Source organism: Gastrolobium bilobum, unplaced genomic scaffold (assembly GCF_033153095.1).
Source record: "Gastrolobium bilobum isolate Gb01-03AN ecotype WA unplaced genomic scaffold, APGP_CSIRO_Gbil_v1 utg1421, whole genome shotgun sequence".
Lineage (NCBI taxonomy): Eukaryota > Viridiplantae > Streptophyta > Magnoliopsida > Fabales > Fabaceae > Gastrolobium > Gastrolobium bilobum.
Window position 1 is genome coordinate 94,471 of NW_026897280.1, and position 20,514 is coordinate 114,984.

At 32.6% G+C, this 20,514-nt stretch overlaps 1 long non-coding RNA gene across 3 annotated transcripts; it reads right to left on the bottom strand.

Annotated features, from left to right (window-relative positions):
• LOC133305703 (uncharacterized) lies at positions 1-13,203 on the bottom strand. Of its 3 annotated transcripts, XR_009750802.1 has the most exons (4): positions 13,019-13,203; positions 12,860-12,945; positions 8,781-9,365; positions 1-667 (listed from the first exon to the last, which is right to left on the bottom strand). It is a non-coding gene; the product is annotated as an uncharacterized LOC133305703 (long non-coding RNA). The 3 variants fall into 3 exon arrangements; XR_009750801.1 differs by having other exon boundaries at positions 12,860-13,203; XR_009750800.1 differs by having other exon boundaries at positions 1-716; positions 12,860-13,203.
• Positions 13,204-20,514: the final 7,311 nt, after the last annotated feature.

Consider the following 20,514-nt stretch of genomic DNA (forward strand, 5'->3'; position numbering starts at 1 on the left):
AAAGAATCAAAGATACCCATATTCATCACATCTTCCTTGAACAATACGGGTCACAACCCCTTTGTCAGTGGATATGCCAACATGAACTCAGTTCTAATATTTCCAATAGCAATGTCACCCTTTTATTTCCAAAATTAAAACAATATCCTTCGTTGTCAAGAAAAGAAAAAGAAATCAAATTCCTTCTAAAGTCAGGAACATAAAACACATTATTCAAAAAAAATTAATTCAGAATCTGGAAGCGAAATAACATTGCTCACATGCAACATATCCACACCAGCATTGTTCCCAACTTTAAGTTTCGCCTCCTTCAGGGTTGGTTTCCTTAGGTTTGTTAGACCATTTGCCCTTTTGTTTCTCATTGTAACAATTGATTCTCTTGTGACCCTCCTCCTTGCAGTGAAAGTATTTCATAACTTCTCCTTCATATTTTTCATTATTACCCTTCCTCTTGAAATTCTGAGATTGTTTAGGAGCAGGAGAATTGTGCCTTTCGAATTTCCCTTTATTCTTGTTGAAGAATTTCGTTTTATCATTAATGGAATGAAGAGAAAAAGCAGACTCATCATTTTCTTTCTTTAACTTGTCTTCTTCAGGAACACGTTTCTCAATCAAGTCATTAACACCCTAAATTTCATTCTGCGTAGTGTAAGCAGTCTTAATCTGGCTAAAATCAGCAAGCAAAACATTCAGAACATGATGCACAATAAATCATCCTGAAAAATAATATTATAGGCCTTCAGTTTGTCCTGAATGTGAACCATCCTCAGTATAAATTTTTTGATTTTGAAAGAAGCATCGTATTTCATATTAGTAAGTTCATTCACCAGATTCTCCGTCTCAGCTTTGTTGGAAATTTTAAATCTCTCACCAACAACATTAAGAAAAGCTCTAGCATTAAAATCCTAAGGTACTAAGCAGATGCTTAGCAATTGACCTATTTATAGCTATAAGGCTCAACGATTTGATTTCTCTCATCTAGCATAATAGACTCTTTGACCGTCAGTACTTTCATCAGTGGGCCTAGGCAGTTCATTTTCACGTAAAGCCAAGTCCATATCAACAATTCCCAACGCAAATTTTATGTCTTGTTTTCACTTCTTGTAATTTGATCCAGTCATCATTTCGACAGTGGCATTATTATTGTTAAGAGCGAAGTTAACTGATTGACACACATAATTCAATAAATTTGTCATGAGCAATAAAAATAATAATTAAATATCATAAAATCCTCTTTGGACAGAGTATATCATATATAATTATTTTTCATCACGTGAAGATTTAATAACAGAGAGAATTATATATAATTATCTAAAATTTATCCCCTTTTGGTAGATAAATTTTATGAATAATTTATTTGGCTAGTGGTGGAAATGAATAATTTTATAAATAAATATATCATTATTTATAGTTTTTTTTTTGAATATTAATAATAATTTATTACGTTAACAACATATAGTTGTGGATAGACCCAATAAAAATGGGAACATGTGATATATAGAATAATATATATATCAATCCACTAGAGCTAGCCTAGTGGTGTGGGTGTATATAATAGAGTGTGAGTTAGTGTGTGGTAGTGTGTTCGATTCTATGTAATTTTCAAAAAAAAAAAAAAAACAGCAATATATATATCTAATTAATTTATAGTTGAATATGTTGCGATTTGTCAGCACCGTTGTACTATTTTTGTGTACTAGTAATACAAAATATTATTATAGTATACCATGCACTATACAAAAAAATCATGATATGATGTTTGACCAGTACCGCTAAGTTTGCTATATCACTTGTGTTATACAATTAACAAAAAGCACAGTATTTTTGCAGTTAACTATATTGTGCATTTGTTATCATAATATGCTATGTATTCATTATAGATATATCTTCTTGTTATGTTTGAATATCTAAAAAAACAACAAAACAAAACAAACCGCAACTGAAAGAATATTGAGTGCCTTAAAATCTGTGAATAGAATAGGAGTTAAAAATTAAATGCCTTAAAGTTCACAACCAGTAAACAATATATTGAGTAGTTCGCAAAGGAAACAGTATATTGTAACAAACAAACAAATGTTCACAACAAAACTTCCATGAAATAAGTGCAACAATAGATAAGATTCTTTGTTTCTTTTATTTAAAAGAAAATCTTAACAAAGAGTAAAAAAAATAACAACAGAACTGATGAGATCAAAATTAGATAAGACGTCAAAGAAACAAACTTCACCTATTCAATTATTTTCAAAAAAAAATTAAATGAATTATCATTTTCAAAAAAAAATATCGCTAGAAGTTGCACTATAATAGTGCACGTTTTATGAAACACTTTTCACGAAACAGTAAAGTGATAACATGTTTATTGTTAGCATGTTTTACGGAAACAACATTCAGGTGAAAGAAATTGAAGTAACTTGTATCAATTATTAGAGATATAGATAATATTTTATTTTATTTTAATTTATTATGTTTGTTATTTTATTTTAGGGTGAGTTGTTACAATCCCCACTTTTTATATTCTCTATGTGATATTCTAAAATTTTCTATTTCATCTCTTGCTCTTCTATATAAGAGCTCCAATTATGTACAAATCAATTACCAATCAATAATATCAAATTTTTTCCTTATTTCTCTTTTTCATAATTCTAATATGGTATCATAGCGATATCATCTTCTACGAGGGGTTTTTGCTAGCTGTTATTGTTTTTTCTTTGTTCCCGTAATTTATCTTCCTTTCCCTTTTATGTCACTTTCAGTAAATTTCTTCGATCATTATTCTGGTCCTTTTTTTCGGCTATTTTTCGCCTCGCATGATTTTCTGGCGTGTTCTTCTCTGGGTTTTTTTAGTTGCTAGATGTCTCTCATTCCAGCACCTTCCATGTTGTCTCTCCGGTCTAGTCATGCTAAATTTCCATGCGTTTTCCAGATTTCTCTCACTGCATTTCAGATCAGTGGTCTCCATCTACCCAGCTATGTGTTCTTCTCATTTTTCATTTGTTGCAGGTCATCTTTTTGCCTTCTGTCTAGACACTTTTTTTTCTTGTGTCTTCTTCTCCAGCTATGTTTACTTTGTCCAGGTTCATCGGTCGATTTTCTTTTTCTTTTTCCAGATTTATGTCGGTTTTGTCAAGATTTGTATCTTTTTTATAGATAGTAGTTATTTACAGTTATTTTCTGTTATTTTAGCTTCCCTTTCTGCTATATAAAGCAGCCCATCATGTACTCTTCATGTTAATCAAATACCAAATATTTCATTCTCTTATTGCTTCTGTTTTCTCTTTGTTCACACCATGTGTGAATAGTTCCTTTTCATCTCAAAGGTCTGATATCTCACATGGTATCAGAGCTATTCAACGATCCATGGATTCTGATCAATCATCTCCAAGATCCGCAACAAGCAATGAAAATGCAAAATCAGTCAAGCTCATTATGAAATCTTTCTCAAATCCCATTGCTGACAAGCTTGATGAAGAAAGCTTTCTTCCTTGGGAAGAACTTGCCCTTGCTTCAATACATGGGCACAACTTGCAGGATCATCTCAACAAAGACAAGATCCCCACCCGTTTTTCAACTCAAGAAGATAAAGAAAGTGAAAAAGAATCTGAAGAATATGCAACCTGGCATCAACAAGACCATCTTCTTGTATCCTGGCTGTTGTCCTCCATGAATATATCCTTCAAAAACAGAATGGTAGGATGCAAATTCGCCTATGAAATTTGGACAAGGCTTCAAGTGTATTTTGCCTCACACACTCAAGCAAAAGTTAAACAACTGAAAAACCAGCCGAAGTCCATCAAGAAGAAAGGACCAGCATCTGAATATCTCCTTCAAATCAAGAAAATCATTGATTCTTTGGGAGCTGTAGGTTCTCCATTAACTGATGCAGAATATTCTGAAGCCATCCTTGATGGTTTGAGTGAAGAATATACTCCTCTCATCACTTCTGCAATGTCACGATTCCCACCCTTTTCAATCATAGAATTGGAAGCTTTTCTCCTTGCTCAAGAAGAAATGCTCGAAAGATTCAAAAAGACAGATTCTCTCCCTATTCAAGCAAATGTTACACAAACCAATCTGCAGCAAGAAAACAAGACCACCAACACTGAAGGAAGGTTCAACAGTAATGATGGAAGATCCTTTGGAGGAAGAAGAGGCAGAGGAGGCCGTGGCTTTAGAGGTGGAAGATCTCAAAGTCAGTCTTGGAATTCTTGGAATCAACCTCGCTTGCAATGTCAAATATGTGGAAGAGTAGGACACCCCGCTCTAAAATGCTTTTACAGATTTGATTCCAATTATCAACCATCATCTCACAGCACCCAGAATCAACAACCTCCTCCACCTCCACCTCCTTCATTCCACAACCCCAAGGCCTATCTCGCAGGACCAGCCTCTCTCACTGACAATTCTTGGTATCCAGATTCTGGAACTACCCATCATCTCACTAATGATTTTGGTAATCTCTCTTCTAGCTCTGAGTTTAATGGCTCTGAGCAAGTTCATATTGGAAATGGCACAGGTATGCGTATTGCACATGTAGGAAATTCTTTCATATCATCATCTGCATCTCCTTTTATCTTCAAACTTGATAATTTATTACATGTGCCTTCCATAACCAAAAACTTAGTCAGTGTATCTCAGTTTGCTAGAGATAACAAAGTGTTTTTTGAATTTTTTCCTGATTATTGCCTTGTCAAATCTCAGGTCACTAAGGATATTGTCCTCAAAGGCAAGCTTAAAGATGGTCTCTATCAATTTTCCAATGTATTAGTGCATAAAAATAAAGCTGTTTCTTCACCACCTATTGCTTTGTATTCTAAACATGTTTCTTTTGATCTTTGGCACAAAAGATTAGGCCATGCTAGCTCTAAGGTTGTCACTTCTGTATTGCAGCAATGTAACCTTCCTGTTTCTGCTAATAAAACTATGTTGCATAGCTCTGTTTGTGAAGCTTGTTGTTTAGGCAAAATTCATCAATTGCCTCATTTTCCTTCTACAACTTATTATGCTGCTCCTCTTGACCTTATATTCTCGGATGTCTGGGGACCAGCCCCTATTTCTGGATCTACTGGCAGTAGATATTATGTGTTATTTGTAGATGCTTTTACTCGATACAGTTGCATTTATCTTTTACAAAATAAGTCTCAAGTTTTTCATGCCTTTTTACAATACAAGTCTATGATTGAAACTTTCACTAGTCTGAAAATAAAATCGATTCAAACTGACAATGGCAAAGAATACATATCCAATGCTTTCACTCATTTTCTGCACACTCATGGCATAATTCACAGACTCACCTGCCCTTACTCCCATCAACAGAATGGTAGAGTTGAAAGAAAACATAGGCACATAACTGAAGTTGGTTTGGCTCTCTTAGCAAATGCCAAACTCCCCTTATCCTTTTGGGAAGATGCCTTCTCTACTGCTACTTATCTAATAAACAGATTGCCTTCACCTGTTACAAGTTTTACCTCACCTTTTGAATTACTTTATCACAATAAACCTGATTACAGTTTTATTAAAGTATTTGGGTGTGCATGTTTTCCCTTACTTCGACCTTACAACAAGCATAAACTCGATTTCAGGTCTCACAAATGCTTGTTTTTAGGATATGCTATAAATCAAAAAGGTTACAGATGCCTTTCCCCAACAGGAAAAGTCTTCATTTCTAGAGATGTCATTTTTGATGAGACTGATTTCCCTTATTCTGATTTGTTTTCTAACACATCTTCCATTACATCCTGTACATCTCTACCTTCCTCTCTTCCTAGGATACCTTGCATCACTAGGCATACTAAACCTGTTTCTTCTCCCCTCACTATATCACCAGATGCTACTAATGTTTTGTCAAGTTTTTCTCCTTCAGGTACTGCACCACATTCCTACTCCCACACCTGTTGATGGTTCTTCCTCCCTCACTAATCAGAATTCCACTCCTCAAAATTCTCACCCTATGCAGACCAGAAGCAAATCTGGCATTCACAAGCCTAAGACATATGCCACTGCCTTGCTTGATTCCTCTTCAGATCTTCACAATTCTGAACCTCTGAATGTAACTCAAGCTCTTAATTGTGCTCATTGGAAGCAAGCCATGAATGAGGAATTTCAAGCTCTTATCAAAAATGGTACCTGGACCCTTGTTCCTCCTCCACCCAACATCAAACCCATTGGCTGCAAGTGGATTTTTCGCATCAAGAGACAACCAAATGGAACAATTCATAAATACAAGGCTCGTCTTGTTGCAAAGGGGTTTCAACAAAGGGAGGGTTTTGACTTTGATGAAGTATTCAGTCCTGTCATTAAACCCTCCACCATTCGTCTCATTCTTTCCATTGCTCTCACAAAAGGCTGGATCATCAGACAATTCGATTTTAACAATGTCTTTCTTTGTGGCACTTTACATGAAGTTGTCTTCATGCAGCAACCTGATGGCTTTCCCAGCAACAATCCTCATCTTGTTTGCAAGTTAAACAAAGCCCTTTATGGTCTCAAACAGGCCCCCCGTGCGTGGTTCAATACTCTCAACCTTACTCTTCACAAATTCGGATTTCATAGCACCAAATCTGATCCTTCATTGTTCACTCGGTTCACTTCCACTTCTACTACTTACATCCTTGTGTATGTTGATGACATACTCATTACTGGCAACAACTCTACTGAAATTTCCTCTCTTATATCTCAACTAAACAACATCTTCTCTCTTAAAGATCTAGGACAGCTTCATTACTTTCTTGGGTTGGAAGCCGTCTACACCTCTCCTACCACCATTCATCTGAGTCAAACCAAATACATCACTGATCTTTTAGAGAAAGCCAAAATGACCTCTGCAAAACCTATGCCTACCCCAATGCTGACGGGTCAGAAGTTATCAATGGAAGGTGACACTGCTTTTCCAGATCCTACTCTCTATAGGTCCATTGTTGGTGGATTGCAATATGCCACTATCACTAGACCTGATCTTTCTTTTGCTGTCAATAAAGTTAGCCAGTTCATGCATAAACCTCTGGAAACTCACTGGAGAGCTGTTAAACGCATCCTCCGATATTTAGCTGGAACCAGAACACACGGTCTTGTCTTTCATCAATCCAAGGACCTTCGCTTACTTGCCTTTTGTGATTCTGATTGGGGGTCTGATATTGATGATCGCAAGTCTACTAGTGGATTCTGTATATATCTTGGTTCAAATCTTATATCTTGGTCCAGCAAAAAGCAACATGCTGTTTCTCGATCCAGCACAGAAGCAGAATTTCGCAGCTTAGCCTCTACGTTGGCTGATATCACTTGGCTTCAGTCACTTCTTCATGAGCTGCATATTCCTTGTACTACTCTTCCCACTGTGTTTTGTGACAATGCAAGTGCTGTCATGTTAGCAGCAAATCCTATTCTTCCTAATCGTACAAAGCACTTCGAAATTGATCTCTATTTTGTACGGGATCGAGTTATTCAAAAGCAAGTTTTCGTTCAGCATATTCCTGGCACCGAACAAATAGCAGACCTCCTCACGAAACCTATTTCCGCTGCCACTTTTCTATCCTTTAGAAACAAACTCAGAGTCTTTCCTCTGCCACTGAGTTTGAGGGGGGATGATAGATAGTAGTTATTTACAGTTATTTTCTGTTATTTTAGCTTCCCTTTCTGCTATATAAAGCAGCCCATCATGTACTCTTCATGTTAATCAAATACCAAATATTTCATTCTCTTATTGCTTCTGTTTTCTCTTTGTTCACACCGTGTGTGAATAGTTCCTTTTCATCTCAAAGGTCTGATATCTCACACTTTTCTCTCCCTTTCTTTCAAATTTGATCTCGATCTATGAATTTTCTTTTCTTTTTATCATCAGAGCTTCTTTGTCTTTTTCTCCTTTATTTTTGTTTGTCCTATTTTCTAATTTTGGTTTCGGGTTGTCTTCTATAATGACTTTCCCGACAACTTTCTCTTTGCCATCACCAGCACCACACTTTCCACTTCTATCAAGATCCTAACAAAAAGGTTCTCTAGGTTTACTTGATACATGCAATCGAGCGTCTAGTTCTATCTGTTCTTGTATCTTCTCCCTATATCTTCTCACTTAGCCATTCCAGCTTTGATTTCTTTGGAAGTTTATTGGTTCTAGCTTATTTTTCACATGTTTGTGGTGTCTCGAGTCTACTTTGACTTCTATTTGGTTTTCATTTTCCATTATTTAGCATTATTTTGGCCTCTCATTCAGGGGGAGCATTTATCTTGGTTGTTGCCTGGTCCACGGATTATCTGTTGACTTTTATCCCTATTGCATCAATGTTGTTCAGCTTGATATCCTTCCCAGCCTTTCCTTTGATGATGTCCATTCCAACATATATTAGATGATGTCTATTCCAACACTATCTATTTACTAGCTCTTCAAACTAATGGTCATTCTAGTTGATTTGTATTGCTACCGATTTCTCCGTCTTATATTCTGTGAAGCTTCGCTTTACTCTTCTTTCTTTCCAAGATGGAGTGTTCATTTATGTAGCACCAACTTGACATGCGATACGTGACAGACATGACACTCCGACATGTCAATCCTAAAAAAATATGGATTTCAACACGTTGGGACATATTTTAATATTAAATAACAAATTTAATTTATATAGTGTATATTTCATTTAATATTCAATAATTTAACAAAAAAATAAACTAAACTAATAATACCCATCAATTTAACAAAAATAAATAAATCATTTCCATAATACCATTATATTAATATAAAGCAAAAATAATAGCATATCCATAGAAAAACAAAAAATATGGAGATTACGGATTACCTTCATGGAGCATTTTCATCTAGAATAATATTTGACTCCACCTCAGGCTTATCAAGTGAAAGAGTAGCAACTTCAAGAATTCTAACATCTTCAAATGTATTAAATTAAATGTATCTCCAGTAATGTCCCACATTCTATTCTCCCCTTGTGTATATTGTGGTCTTTGTTGATAAGAGCCGAAGGTTGCTATATATATAAACCAAGTCTTCTGCACATTTTGGAGTCATCTTATTGCTTCTTACAGAATGCACAAAAGAATAAGTACTCCAATTGCGTTCAGCACAAGATGAAAAAGAAGGTTGTGAAACAAGTCACAATGCTATCTTTTGAAGCATAGGTGCACAAGCACCATGAAGCACCCACCAAGCTTTGGGCTCCATAGAACATCGATTTTGCATGGCATCATAATCTCTAAAACCCCCACTCATACTAGCAAAGTCCATATACTCCAAATTTATTTTATTTCGGTCCTCCAAGTTAGAAAAGTATCTCTTAAAGCATTTTTGTCTTTCTTGATTAATCTCTAGATCCTTGTCCGGAGGAGCTCGACTAGAATATTCATTAAGCCATTATTCACTATAGTATCTAAAAGAAAAAAAGAAAAACAATTAACAGATTCTATCAAATAAGAGAAGTATTAAATACATTCATATTTAAAAGCTTATACCGAGATTCAATGTATGTGCCAAACAATGAAGTGGAGTTGAATTTTTGGTTCAATGATCCACAGGAATGCCATGCACTGTTGGACAAGTGGCCTCAAACTCAAGAGGGGGGGTGAATTGAGTTTTAAAAATATTTTTGCAAAATGCCTCTCTTTCTTTCTTGAAAAATATTTTCTTGAATTAATATGATTTTTACACAAGCAAAGCTTAACGAGTAGAAATTAATACAAGCAAGTAGTATGCAAAGTGTAGATTTAAATAAACTCAAGTATTCTAATAATGCTTATGTAAAGAGATAAAGAGTTAGAGAAATTGCAAACAAGATATATCCTGGTTCGGTCACCACCACCGTGACTTACGTCCAGATTGAAGCCGCTCATTCAACTTTCCACTATCGATCAAGCTTCAAGGGTGCTTGACAAACCACTACAACCTTCAAGACTTTCGGTTCTTGAAACCCTTACACTTACACTCACTTTCTTAGGTTATGAGCAACCTTTACACTAGGATCTCACTACCCTCAACTCAAATAAACATAATGGAAGTGTTTAGAAATGGATTTGTTGAAGTACAGATTATACAAGTTAAAGCTTATGGGTATTGATCAATGACACAAGAATGAAGCTCAAAGGAGTTTTATGATCAATATGAGTAAGAACAAGTGATGAAATGAGTTTGATTTAATGAGATTAATCAAAGATGATTGCTAAATTAATGGAACAGTAAAACTTGGCTTGCTGGTTCGTAATTAATGAGTTAGACTGTTTACTGTCCAGTAAGTATTCGAATAATTTTCGTGAAGTATTCGAATACTTCATCTGGTATTCGACTACTTTTCTTAAGGTATTCGAATACTCTGTTCTCAGCACAAGTATTCGAATACAGGCAAGAAAGTATTCGAATACTTTCTTGACAGAACATCAATTGTGCAGTTTTTCTGAGTTGTAAGGCATTCCTATTTGTCTCTAATTACTTTTAATGTAATTCCTTGACTTGTTGAGAACGTTTTGAGGTTACGAAATACGTCAAGGGTCTTTTTCATAAATATTAAAGCTTTCAAGTCATTGATGACATGGATAATGCATGCATAGAGTTAAATATCCTTTGAGCTTATTTATGCATCATTAATCAATTACCTTTACATTTAGATCTAAGCTCTCAAGGACATGTTGCAATCTTGATCTTGTGTGTTGAATGATTTTCTCTTGTTGTCTTGTTGAATTGCTTCCTTGGACTTTTGAAAGTTGCGAGTTGTATTATCTTTGATGTCGCTTCTAAGCTTGTTTGTTATCATCAAGACTCTTGTATAAATGAACTCTTCATTTTAAGTGCATTGGTTTCACATGCACAACTTCATAAAAAGTTAAGGTCTCATCCATCCTCTTCAATTCATTAAAGTATATAGCTTTCTTCACTTTCTCAATCATCTCATCCCACATATTATTAATCAAATAAAGACAAGATTTATCATTGTCACAAATCCTAATCATATTATAAATGGGAGCAGTGAAAACAAGTATATAATCAATTGAATCCCACCAAAGATCATCCAATATCTTATCTTTAACCATTTTCGCCCGCCCTAGATTATTATCTTTATATAAACTCCATTTTTCATTGATTACTGTATTTTGGAGACCACCTTTTTATCAATTTGAACCTCTTTAGCATCACAATCATGAAGCAAAGCGGGTTTCAGCTATAGAAAGCAACTTTAATCCCACAAACTCATTAAACATTGACAGTCTCATAGAATGATTCATTATGAAGTGCTTTATTGCAGAAACATCTCCAGCAAGATCAGAAATCCAACTACATTCCTCATACGTTATTTGATTATTCTCCACATTTTTTGCAGCACAAATATTTTTCACAGCTAAATTTAGTGTGTGAATAACACATGGTGTCCAAGTAATATATGGAAATTCTTGCTCAATAAGATGCCTTGCTCCCTTACAATTTGCAGCATTATCTGTGATTACTTGAACCACTTTTTCATGTCCAACTTCTTGAATTACTTCTTTTAACAACATGTAAATAAAATGCCTATCCTTAGTCTCTCATGAACAATCAACTGATTTCAAAAATATAGCTTCATCATCAGATACTGCCATAAAATTAATAAGTGGCCTGCTTTATGAATCACTCCATCCATCACTCACAATATTAACACCATTCTCATTCCACCCAGCTCGAATAGGTGCACACAACCTATCGATATTTTCCTTCTCTTTCTGCAAAAGAGTGGTTCGTAAGGAGTTATATCCTGGTGATAATCCTTGCTAAAGTGAATGGCAATCCTGCTGAATAAAACATCCTAGCAATCAAGTGGTTCAATTCTTCCCACACCCCAACATTGAATGCCCTCTCAATAGGATTTCTAGATGAACTTCCACCCTCACTTCCACTTCTTCTTCTTTTTGAGTTTAATTCTACGAAAAAAACGAGAAGGGGGTAAAGGCACATTTTTGGGGGCATTATTCTTCAATCTCTCACTAGTTTCTTGTTCTAATTTCTCCATCTCTAGCAAGTCTTTTGTCTACACATGTAATCATTTTGCAATTCCTTTACCTGCTATATTTAGCAAATGATCCCTTATTCTAGTATATGAACTTTTAAAATCCTTTTCACTAAAATTGCATTTCCAAGATATATTCCCTCCTGCTTTCGTTTCGGTGCCTACTTTGGTAACATATTTCCATAATGGCTTCCTTATAAACTCATCGTCTCCACTATTTGCAATGCTTGAATTCATTCTAAAAAAAAAATAAAACACTATGAATAAAATAATGACTTCTGCAAATAGAACAATTAAATTAAAACAGCAGCATAAGAATTCCATTAACAAACCAATTGGACAAACTGTTAAAATAAGACAAATAAAATAAAGACATTGTGGCCTTTTGTGTTCAAAAACTGTAGGAAAAATAAAATAGTTCAATCTAAACTAATTTAAACTAGTTTGAATTAATTTATATTTTGAACTAAATTGATTAAATATAAGAAAATTAATTGATAACAATTAGTTTAGTTTCATCTTCAAAACCAATTAATCCATTCTGTGACGGTGTGACTAATGGTGCGCATAGGTGTTGGTTTTAGACTTGTAGGCAACTTCAACTTCAAGTGTATAAAAGTATTTAAAAAATTTATAAATATTAATTAATTCCAAGTTCTACATCCTACTAATCCGAGTTCTCCTTCAACAGATTATCAAACTAATACCAAAAGAAGGATCCAAATCTACAAGAAACACGGGTTTAAAAAATCATTGCAATTTTCTAGAAAAGTGGAAAAAGATCAAGGAGATTAACACGAGCAAGCAGTCAAGGAATCAATCCAGTAAATCGAAATGACCATAGCTGTTAGAAATCGGACAGAAAATTGTGATAAATGAAAAGTAAATGGCAAAACCTGATATCGCTCGAATCTGCAAAATTGGGGGCAATAGAGCTTAGATCGGGAATGAGGGGATTTAGAGAGTGGGAAATATTAATCAACTGAAACACAACGATGAGAGAGAGAAAGAGATTAGAGAGAGACCAGATTAAAGAGAGAGGTTAGAGCACTTACCGTTATCATTATAGACCACGAAGAGCCACAGACCACAAATGAGAAAAGCGACGGCAGATCGTTACAAACCATAAACCAAGAAGAAAAATAGAAGAATGAGTCACGAAGATAGGCAGATGCCAGAGAGACCACATCGAGAATGAAGAGTCACGAAGAAAAATAGCAGACCACATACTAGTGAGACGGAGACCACAGCGATAATGAAGAGAGAAGAAAGAGCCAGACCATAGCGATAAGTTTTTATTAAATGTTTTTTTTAAAAAAATTAATTTTATTAATATACTTTAGTTTTTTAAAAATATAATTTTTAAAAAATATTATGTTTTTTACAAAAATGTCATTTGACCGTGTCGGACACGATCAAATTCGCGTGTCGAAATGGTCAACATGTCGGGAAGTTGACCGCATGTCGGACATCATGTCGAAGCGTGTTGGTGTGTCGGACACGACACTCCCTGTTTGTTGAGGTGTCCATGCTTCCTAGGTATTCATGCTATTCACCCTTCATTTGGAGGAGTATTAGAAATATAGATAATATTTTATTTTATTTTAGATTATTATATTTGTTATTTTATTTTAAGGTAAGTTGTAGAGTTGTTACAACCTCACTCCTTTATATATCCTCTATTGTGATATTCGAGAATTTTCTATTTCCTCTTTTGCTCTTCTATATAAAAGCTCCAATTATGTACAAATCTATTACCAATCTATGATATCAATTTTTTTTCCCTTATTTCTCTTTTCCATAATTCTAATACTCATTTCCCTCTGCCAATTGCCTCTTATTCTTCCTTCTACTAATAATTTGGCACTATTTCATTGAATTTTATGAGTGAGGCGACCAAATTTATCAAAAACCGAGGATATGGATAAGAAAACATGTGTGACATTTAAGTCCATAATCTCAATAAAGTTTACATATCTAATTACGAGCTTGACAACAACAATAATTGTAATTGAAATCAGTTCTTATTGCACATATATTCTTGCAATACGAGTTTGATTTTTGTATCAGCTAGCAATCACTAAGGTAAAGCCAGTTTTACTAAGCGGCGCCGTCCAACCATTGAGATGCAAGTGTCACCATCTTGTGACCCTTGTCAACCGACCATGGTCCCCTTTCATCGTCAACCATTGACAAAAGGAAGAGGGAGAGAATGTTGGAGAAAATTACTTGGTCTCTTGGGCGTGCGTCTATATGTAAGAAAAAATAGTGTAGCTTTTATGACTTTGAGGGTGAGAAAGGAATAGTCTCAGGATAGATAGTGCACTTCATTATTTTCCATTTGAGTTTTCTGAATTTATAGTGGAGTTTCCTATGAGTTCTTGAAGCCAACGTGAATAACCATACAAATAGAATCTTTCTTCTTCGAGAAGGATGGTTGCCTTACAAAACAAACAGCAAGAGCCAAATTTGATGAAGAACTGGTTGATGTACTGCTGCACAAATAAACTTTTAACCTTTTGTTGAAGGGTTCACTTTTTGTACGGTAGATAATTTATCTACGTTGAGTCTAAATCGACATCGTTTTGAGGCAGAAATGAAGATATTTTTATAATTATAATTTATTTTAGAGTTATAATAATCTTTTCTATTATAATTTTTTAATTTTTCAATCCAAAACGACATCATTTTAAAAAAAAATATAGATAATTTATCTACATTCACTTTAGAAACATTAAAGCCTTTTCTTTAATATGTGTTTGTGTATAGAAGAAACAAATTATAATATTCTCTGCGCGCATTATCTAAAAATCCTTTTCGTTAATGTGTTTATGTAAAAATCTTTTTAAACCGTAATTCAAAAAAAAAAAAAATTTCTTTTTAAACCGCAAAAGATAATTTTATCTTCTTCTTTTTTAGTTATCTAATAATTTTATCTTCTATTTCATAAGAAATATTACACTTTCGTAATTTAAAGAATAAAAGCTCTAATAAAAATGATCATCATTCTTCGTATACATACATATATATATGTATTGGAAAAATATTTCTCAAGCAGCTTGAGATAAGTTTATCTCCGGCTACTCTAAAATTATGTTGTTTTATTTATTTATTTCCTTATATTAATTGATTCACCTTTGAATGGTTATGATTCTCTTTTTCTCTCTCTTCCTTTGTCAGTATTGATCCATCTTTGTACGGTTATGATTTAGTAGCCGAAGATAAGATTATCTCAAGTAGCTTGAGAAACGATAAGCCATATATATATATATACACACACACGTATATGTGAGAGTAGCGGTGAGAATAGATTAACGAGTCGTTGATCTTTTTTGATCTAACGGCTCTCAGATGAGGTGTCAAAATTGAAATTTGACACCGGTGTCAAAAGATCTTACCTCATATATATATATATATATATATATATATATATATATATATATACACGTATACGTGAGAGTACCGGTGAGAATAGATTAATGAGTCTATATTTAGCCTACCAAGTAATTTATTGTCTAATTTATTGAATGAATAAATATTACGGAAAATAATAATATGTCAAATACTTATTAATTTAATTTACACAATTTACATATACTAAGTTTACAAGAAATACAATAAAATTATTCTTAGATGTGAGGGTCAAGCTTTTACGAAAATCACCTTCTAAATTAGTGTATTTTTTTTTTTTGGTAAACAAATTAGTGTATTTACTTATTATCTAAATATACACATAAAAATTATGATACTTAAATAAAAAAATTTAATTATATGTCAAAAATTTCATCTTGTACATAATATAATAATTTTATGAATGGTTATATGGTTTGAATTTTTTTAATTTATTTAACAAAATTATACAATGACTTCTGAATAAAATTTTAAGTCGTTTCAAAAATGCTTTCATAAAAATGTCACACTGAATCAAAATTAATTATAAGGATCTATAATAAGTAATAGACTAAGTTAAAATCGACATTTTGCAAAATAACTCAGTTGATTCAGACAAAACCAAATGTAATAGAACCCATTTCTACGGATACACGAGAGATCCAATGCATATTTTTGGAAGTAACTATTATTATAGTTAGAATATTTTAATATTTATGTAGCAGAAATGCCAAAAATAAAATAAAAATCATCACCATGCACATTATCCACTTATCGCAATCCTCTCAATTTTTAAAAAATTACAACGAATCTTACCTTTTAAAAATAAATGTTTTATAATAATTTTTTTTTAAAAAAAAAGTAGAAAAAAGTAATTGTTATTCATTGAATAACAACAGCCAGAGGTGCAGTTCTTTTATTTAAAATGCATCTGATCCAAACCCCAGCATCCACTTTTTAGAAGATTCACATTTTTATGTAAGTTTTGTTATTTTTACAAATATTATAAGATGCTCGTAGAGGACACAAGGATTTTTCATTATTCCTAAATATTTTAGAAAGAAATACGATGTGTGTAGTGTATATATCACATTAGAGTGGATAAAATAAATATAATTATGTAATTATTATTATTTTATTTGATAGCCATAATTATCCTTTTGTGACGGGTCAGGCTTCCTGAATGTCCTTGCCCTTGCTTTTTTGACAGTTTATATGTTCTATGATTCATATTTTCACTTGAACCAACTTTCAATTATTATTTTTTAAGAAACTTTATCTGTAAGAACTTGAGTACATAACGGAGAAAAAAATGCCCCCAGTAAAGAAATTATGGAAACTTACCATAAGCAGAATAATTCTATATTTTTAAGGAAGATTTTTTAATAATTAGAATTGTTCATTTTCTCTAACACAATGATATTTGTGCCTCAAATTTTTCAACTAAATAATCCAACCTCCTACCTCCACTAGCAACCAATAACATACCACAAGTTTCATTATTTCAATCATGCATGCGTGTTGACAACAACACCCAGCACCAAGCCTTTCTTTTCTCCAAGTATTACCCCAATTTGTCATTGTGCTGTTTGATTGTGTTTTAATTTTTTTATTCTTAAAACTATTTTATAAAAATAATTATGAAAACATGTTTTTTTTAAAAAAAAATTAAAAGTCAAAACACAAAACAAAAACGATTTAAATATGTTTTCTAAATTTAATTCTAAATACAGTTTTTAAAACTTTTTTTTATAAAATAGATCTTATTAAACTAGTTTTTTTTTATTTTTTTATTCTGAAAATCAAAAAATTATTTTTAAATACGGTATTCAAACAAGACATAAGTCTCGAGCTCCAAAACCCAAGTTCCAGTTCAGGTTCTTCGAACTGACCATGTCTGCTCCAATATTGCCACTTTATCACGCTTAAGTTTCTCCATTTGCAGCTTAACTAGCTTTATCGTACAAAATTTCTAACCTGGACCACAGCGTGCCAAGGTGTCCGTCATAATCTTCATGAAAAAAATGGTGTGGTATAGTGACAGGACACCCAAGTGACCTTAAAGTCCTAATTAAATTTGCATCTACTAAACCACCAAAAATAAAATAAAAATGCAACTAATAAAACTAGGGTTTTATTTTTCTTATGTTGCATGAGACAAGTTGTCTCATGCAACACACAAAAAGTGGGTGGGACCCGCTTTTTTATTTTCTCTCTCTTCTTTTTTAGTGGGTCCCATTCACTTTTTGTGTGTTGCATGAGACAACTTGTCTCATGCAACATAAGAAAAATAAAATCCATAAAACTAATGACTTTACTTGGGCAGCGCCATTCTTAGTATATCTAGAATTAAGGATTTAAATTATTTCCAAAGATAATACTGGAAAAGATCAAACATATACTTTCATCCTCACCTGCTCAGTTCTCGTATACTAACTAAATTACCATTATTTGATAGTACTCAATGCGTTTAACATCTCAGTCTATCGCTTATATACATATATAGTTGGCAATTTGAGTTGACAATTCATGTTAGATCAACAAGAATTCGATTTGAATATAATACCCTTGGTTCAAAAACAATATAAGAATAGTTATTTGGGTCAAAATCCTTGACACTAATATGATTAGTTTTTCTTTTAGAGATATTCTAATCAGTTCATCGACTTGTGACTAGTAGGAGTATAAATAAGCTATGCTAGGTTACGTTAGGCTTTGACTTAAATAGGTTAGGTCTATGTAAAAATCATTGGGTCTGACCTGACCTGTTAGCCTATGTTGGCCCAAAATTACAAGTCTGGTCTGACCTATATTTAAAAAATAAAAGTCTTGGTCTAGGCCTATTAGTCTGTTTAAGCTTATTAAACATTCAACAATTAAAAGAATAACTAAAATAATATTATTTTATTATTCAAAATTATTAAAATAATAATTTTATTTATTTTATTTAAAATAAATAATATGATATAGACCGACATGTAGACTTATAAGCCCGATATGTACAAAAAAACCTATAGCCTATTTTCTAAATAGGTTTTTTTAAAAGACTAGGCATGTTCTATTTTACTATTTGTAATAAGTCAAGTCTGGCTTAATATAGGCTAGGTCATAGGTCCTTGTAGGCCGGCATAACTCATTTACACCCCTAGTGACTAGTATGGTTCAAGATGAGTCCCAAAATTAAGATTTTAAACTCCTCTCAAAGATGATATTAGAGAGGATCGAACACATGTTATGTTGGCTGATATGATATAATATAAATAATTCACTAATTTTACTTTTTGAATAAAAAAATAGATAATTAACCTAAAAATAATAAATAAAAATGGAATAAATGAGATAAATATGTAATTATTTAACTGTTCAATTTAAACAGGTTAAATAAATATGAAAAATTCATAATATGAAGATGAAAATTGTCACCATTAATAACAAATGTAGAAAACAAAGAGTGCTGTACAAAGAATCTGCTCTGTTCACAATATCATTTTTTGAATTCAAAATTTTAAAAGCTATTAAATGTATTATCCTTCTAATGTAGTGGTATTAACTTCTACTTACTTTCTTACGCATCAAAATATCAATTTTCATACCAAAAAAAATGTTAAGATGATTAAACTAATTAATATGATAATAAACCCGCTCTTTGGAAAAAGATATAGCTTAACAAGACTATATGAGAACTTTAGCTATACAAACCACGTACATTTGATGAAATAAAAACCTAGCTATCTCTTGTACATGAATTAACACGTTTGAAAGTTGAGACATAATAAAACATGCTGGTCTTCCCATTTCGTTGTCTTTTTTTTTTCTTTTTCTTTTTTGTATATTTGCATTTCTCTTTAGCAAACAATATGTTTATAACTCAAAATGATTCGTTGGCACTTGGCACAAAAGGGAGGAGGAGGAGAAAAGATTGTAACATGTTTCTATTATTGGCCGACCTTAATTCAACATGTTTTTCTCTTCTCCTCTTTTTTCATTTTGAGTCAATCAACATATTTTGTGCAATCATCATAGGAAAGGAGATGAGCGGATAGTCAATGTTGCACTCGATTTGGTCAACCCACAAAGAAGTAGTCAACCACTTGGGCTCTCGTGGGGCCCAATCCATCCAACACGATCTTTCTCACTAATAGTGGGATATGAACCATATGGTGATAATCCACTTGCTCCACAATCACCTCAGATACAATCCTTATATGACTCAGTGAGTCATTGACAACGAGTCAACTCACATTAAAACTTCATAACTCGGTTATTGCTCAAACAATCTTCGACGTTAGATATAAAATCATTATATATTTTCACTCTAACAGTTTAAATTTTTAGTTGATTCATATTATGGTGTGAGAGTTTAGCATCATATATATAAAAAGTTGAATTTCATTACAAAATAAATGAATTTGTGTATTATTTATATTTTAAGTTGAAATGGTTCTTGTATGATATTTTCAGTTAGGATTTAGTATTTTCTCTTGTAAATTGAAATAAAGTTATCTTGGGTAAACTTTGGAGTTTGGAGAATAGATAAGACCGTCTTAGGAGAAGAGGAAGACAAAAAAGGGAGTTCACTTAGGAGATAACTTTATCCAAGAGAAATATTAAACCATTTCATTTAATAATTGAATTTTTTTAGATAATTTATAATGAGAAGAATCAACTTACATTAGTATAAGTTTAAAAACTCTTACATACTTCGGTAACGTTGATTTTACTTAATTACATCAAATAATTCTCTTTCACTAAAATTATAAATAGAAGGGGAGGAATTTATTCCAGTGTAAAAATAAGAAATTTTACTCTAAAAATTAGTAATTAATTAATAAATATAATTAATAAATTACAATCTTCAAATATACGAAGATCAACAACTAAGATGAAGAATAAGATTTTTAATTCTTATATCATACTCAAAAGATCCTTTCCCTAAATAGAATCAATGCTAAATAATAGTGTAAATATTTTTACTAAAGTGGCATTTGGTAAATGATAATTTTTTTTATCCGAGAATCATAATTTTTAAGAATATGATAAGAAAATGAGTTTTCTGAAAATGTTAGTAAAAAATTGTTTGATGGGTAAAAAATAATACGAGGAATATTGGATAAGTTTCCTTATTCTTGTCAGTTTTTTCACCTATTTTTTTTTTCTATTT